Source organism: Lactuca virosa, chromosome 8 (assembly GCF_052849685.1).
Source record: "Lactuca virosa cultivar CGN04683 chromosome 8, Lactuca_virosa_CGN04683_v6, whole genome shotgun sequence".
In the NCBI taxonomy this organism is placed as follows: domain Eukaryota; kingdom Viridiplantae; phylum Streptophyta; class Magnoliopsida; order Asterales; family Asteraceae; genus Lactuca; species Lactuca virosa.
The window spans coordinates 253,613,857-253,618,913 of record NC_136433.1 but is presented as its reverse complement, the minus strand read 5'-3'; positions in this window follow the sequence as shown (position 1 = coordinate 253,618,913).

Here is a 5,057-nt window from a genome sequence, read left to right as displayed (position 1 = left end):
TAGTTTTACTATAAATTAGGAGTTGTTAGGAGAATTTTCTTTTGGTTTAGTGGTTAATGGACTCAGTACAGCAAACCCCTGTGCAAAATTGGGTGTTTTAAGTGACCCATATGTGTTCGACAGATTCTGGTCCCGATGTTCATCCTACTCGCCGAGTAGGACATGAACTCGGCGAGTAGGAGGCTATACAGATCTGTTTTATTCAATTTTAATTACTGGGTTTTGTTTGTTTGTGCTTTCTTAATGTTGTCATGCAGGTACCATGTCCAGACGAGGTCAGTCTTCAAGAGGGGGAAGCCAAGGGGACATCCCGTGGCTCTCGTTCCGCCAAATCACATCTAAATCGTCTCAAGCCCGTGCCATAAACAAGTTAGAAGCTTTAAAACAGAAAGAGATTCATTTACCCAATGCAGTGGATTGGGATTGGATGGGGAAAGTTGGTTTGGAAGAAGAGCTAACACCATATTTGGTGAAAGAATGTAATTTGGGGGATTCAACCATCATATGTGATGGTTGGTTACAGCTTTTCAAAATTCAAGAACCAGTCTACGCTGAATTATGTTAGGAGTTTTTTGCTACCATCTCATTCCGAGGTGGTAGTGAGTACTACAATCCCAATGTAGTTTCCTTTTCTCTTGGTGGAGAGCTTCGACAATGCAGCATGGCTGAATTTTCATGGAGGCTTGGAATCTATGAGCAAAGCACTATGTTGAATGAAGATTTTGAAGTTTTTTTAGAGAATTGCCACAAAGATCTCCCCGAGGGAGTGGTTGCTTCTACCTGGTGGAATACTATTGCTAACCGGGTGTACATTCCATCTACCGCACAGGAGGGTCACATACGTTCACCGATCCACCGTCTCATTCATCGGTTCATTGCTAGCACGATTAATATGCGAAAGGACTGGGACAAGGTCCCGACCCTTGACATCTTTTATCTTTGGAGTATTATTACTCCCGATGTTTTCTGCAATCTCCCCTATCACATAGCCAAGTATCTTGCTGAAGGGGCTGTTAAGGAGAAGATGAACTCCAAGATTAATGGAGGGATGTTTGTGACGAGGCTTGCAAGGTCATTTGGGGTATTAGATTTGCAAGAGTCAAGGGCGCTGACGGTCATTTATCCCCCTCCGTTCAACACCGCATTATATAGGAGGGCAAGGATTGTGGAAAAATTTGGTGATTCTTTTTCTATTCCTCGTGCGGATGAGCCGGTTAACCCCGAGGAGCCGGGAAGGCGAGTGAGGCAGCGAAGTGAGCGGGTACGGGAAGACCCACCGGTTATTCCGGTGGAAGAAGAGAACGATGGATGGAATCAACTTGAGTACCGGCGCTACTTGGATGATATTGGAAGAGGAGTTAACTATAACAATCAATCATTTGACTATCTCTTCCAACAAATGAACATCGCACCGAGACCTGGACCCGGCTACCCCTACATCATGAGTTGGGAAGAAAGGATGAGGAAAGGCAATGAAGGAGGAGGAAGTGGAGCTGGAGGAGCCGACGTAGATGATGAAGAATGAAGAATGTTTCTTTTGTGTTTTTAATTTATTTTCGTGATGTTTGATTTGGACCACTTGTTAAACTTGGATGATTTTATTTCTCGTTAGGACTTTTGGTTGCTTTCAATTTTGTCTTTTTTTTTCAGGATTGGAAGGTTAGGATGCATTTAGAAGTCTTATGGGTCAAGGTTCAAGTCAAGAATGTTCAATTGGGAGTGCGAAGTCTTTTCCATTAAGTTCGAGTCTGTTAGAGTTGGGAGTGTAGAGTGCTTTATTACTGAAGTAATTAGAAAAAGAGTCACTGAATTACCCCAATCCAGCACTTCAGTCGAATGGAAAACTCAGCGCCTACTCGCCGAGTGCACATACCCTACTCGGCGAGTGCATGGACAAATGCACGACTTCTCTGCCAGTTAGCAACGTACTCGCCGAGTACACGACTTACTCGCCGAGTCCATCATCATTTTTCGGATTCTAGAGTTGTTTTGGGCACGTTCATTGCAGTTTTATACAACTCTTTCATAGAGGATCATTGCTGAAGGTTTCTAGGAGCTGTATCCTACATCTTTGAGTCATTTGCAAGTCTACCACACGAAATTTGACACCCAAGACATGGATGAGCTGTTCCCATGTCTAAAGTCAATTGAAGATGGAGCTGAAGATAAGAGATATCAACCTCGCCACTACTATCCCAGGGGAGTTTGTTCCAATTCCCTCTTTATTTTTATGTTTCTTATTCATGCCTAATATGCAATGGGGACATTGCATAAATTAAGTGTGGGGTAGGGGGTTGGTTACATTTAGTTAAAATTTAGATTAATTTTAAAATTTTGCATAAAATTGCTAGGGCTAATTTAGATATTTTGGTAAAAACAATTAGGAATCATGCTAGTATTATATTTGATGATTCCATGAGGACCCAAATGTTTAGTTGAGCCTATATACGTTCTAGTGCATTTGTGGCTCCCTTATTCTAGTGAAATCATGGGACAAAAACACAACCTCGCTTAGCCCAAAGGATGCAATATGTTTAGCATCGTGTACTTGAAATGTATCCAGGAAAATTGTTATCATTAATCAATAAAGGTTGAAGTTGAGTGCCCCTGCTTAAGCATGTAGGTACTGAGTGAAAAAGTGAGTTACATGAAAAAAAAAAGAGAGAATTACAAAAGAAAAGTTGTAAGAATTTTTGGAGCATCAAAGTCAAATATGAAATTAGAAGATCAAAAATTCCAAGAAATTCAAAAAGTTGAAGATACCAAAAACCAAACAACAAAGTGGTGAATTCAAAGAGATCAAAGATCAAATGCCAAAGAAATGAAGAATTCCAAAGAGCTCCAATGTGGTATCATAAATTGTAATTATCTAGATTATGTATGCTTGGGTTACTCAACCAAAAACACCTTGAGGTTAAGAGGTTTTCTGAGAATGGATTCGGAAGGATGCATAAAATGAGCATAGTTCGGGGTGAGTGGGCGAATGTTTATGAGGATTGTGAGTATTTAGAGTATGGGGGGTTATTAGGAATTTTAGACACAAATGTGCGCGTTGCGGTCTTGGCATAATGGCTGGGTTCGACGTGAGTTGTCCTATGTGACTCTAATATGTTAAAATTCAGTTTTGCTTGGGGGCAAGCAAAAGTCAAGTGTGGGGTATTTTGATATGTGCATAATTAATCATATGTTTAACATATATTTCTATTCATTTTTGGCTAATTATATGCATAATATGGACAAAAGGTACTTAATAATGCTTATATTGTGTTTTTAGTCCAAAAGACATGCTTGGAAGCAGAAGGAAAAAGGAGAAGCAATTAGAGACCAAAGAATGAAGGAAAAGGGAAAACTACACACTTACTCGGCGAGTCCACGCTAGTACTCGGCGAGTTCATTAGAATGTTCCCGAAAGAAAAGTCAAGATTCCTTGCCGAATACGGAGTCCACGCTAGTACTCGGCGAGTGCGCGACCTACTCGCCGAGTAGCCCCTGTTTTGTGATAATTGTAAATAGCGGGTTTTAATCCGATTGAGGGACTTCTGGAACCTTTGGGGAGAAGCAAGCTGTGATTGAAGAGCCAGAAGAACCCTAGAGAACGAAGATATAACCTAGAATCCAATTCCGAAGAAGATTTGAGGCACATTCTCATCATTCTACTTAATCTATTGTTTCTCAATTATGGTTAGACAATTAGAATTCGTTTTATTGCTGTTAATTACCTCAATCATGAGCTAAAACCTTTTAGCTTCTGTTTGGGGAGACAATGTTGAAACTATGGTTTGATTAATGGTAGGATTGATTTAATATTGGTGATCTTGTTAATTTTAGCTTGTTAAAGAACCTTATGTGTGAATGATAACTAATTTTCTGTTAATAGGAAGATAATTAAATAGTATGAACATCTTTTAATTATCAACCCCATATGTTTATGTGACCACTTTATCATATGTCTAGGACTAACGAACGTGAAACTAGAATTAATAAGAAAAATTAGGTAAATTCATGTGTGAGCTTGTTTGATGACCATCAGCAAGAGGTTAACTAAAGGACCAATTTAGTTAGCTATTACAAGTCTAAATTAACCCGAATAAATAATCTAGTGAATTAAATTAAATTAGACAACTGATCACTGTTTGAGTTAGTTTGTTTTCTAAGGATTATCGTAGCGAACGCAAGGCTAATCACTTGAATCGGTAGCCAATAGAAGAATTAATCCATTGCACTATTACCATAATATCAACCATAGGATCAATTGAGTTGAACTAAACAAAAGTCCCTTTTATTATTGAATTCAGTTAAATCTTTGTTTTTCTAGTTCTTAGCTCAAGTAGTATTAGTAAGTTTCTAGTCTTGAAAAACTAGAGAAAACCCATATTTACTATTTAATTTAGATAAAATTAGTCTTTAGTTTTAATTTACCGTTCCCTGAGTTCGACACTCTACTTACTTAACTATACCACTAAAAGACAGGTTCACTGCCTTTGTGTGCTTAATTTATAACTCAAAAGTTGGATTAAAACCAGTGCATTTTACACACATCAGATGGCCATGTAAACTTTCCAACTTTACATTTATTTGTGATTAGAAGAAACTAAAAAGCTTACAAGAGACGAAAATTAGGACTTAATGAATGCATGAAGCCCTTAGGACCATAAAGTTGGCACCTTTGTGCCAAAACAGCTCATGATGATCATAGATCTGGAAAGGATAAACACTTGGGACTTCTACATCCTCAATAAACACCCAACGATGGGTAAAAGCATACAAATAAATCCAAGAAGAGATCTAAGCTAATACTAAGCAAGATTATAACTTTATACCCAAAATGTGTTGGAAATGGGGCGGAGAATCAAGATCTATGAACTCCTTCTTGAACCACCACCTTGCACCAAGATTCTCCTCCTTGAATGAGCTTCAAATACACACCAAAACAACCTCTACTCACCGAGTTGAGGCTCCTCAACTCGTCGAGTAAACCCATTAAATCCTCACGATTCCTCATCCTCAACTCGCCGAGTTGGCCCCTCCAACTCGCCGAGTTCGACTTGAAATTGGCA